Consider the following 215-nt stretch of genomic DNA (forward strand, 5'->3'; position numbering starts at 1 on the left):
TCTATCTATCTATCTATCTATCTATCCATCTATCTATCTATCTATCTATCTATCTATCTATCTATCTATCTCTATCCATTTATTTATTTGAAATAATAATGGTTTTGAAATACACACACACACACACGTTTATTAAGTTATATAAAAGTACATAACAATACAAAAAATTAAGTAATAAAAATAATAATAAATAAACATAATAAATAATAGAAATA

The sequence above is a fragment of the Sinocyclocheilus anshuiensis genome, unplaced genomic scaffold (assembly GCF_001515605.1).
Source record: "Sinocyclocheilus anshuiensis isolate Anshui unplaced genomic scaffold, SAMN03320099.WGS_v1.1 scaffold383, whole genome shotgun sequence".
NCBI classification, from domain to species: domain Eukaryota; kingdom Metazoa; phylum Chordata; class Actinopteri; order Cypriniformes; family Cyprinidae; genus Sinocyclocheilus; species Sinocyclocheilus anshuiensis.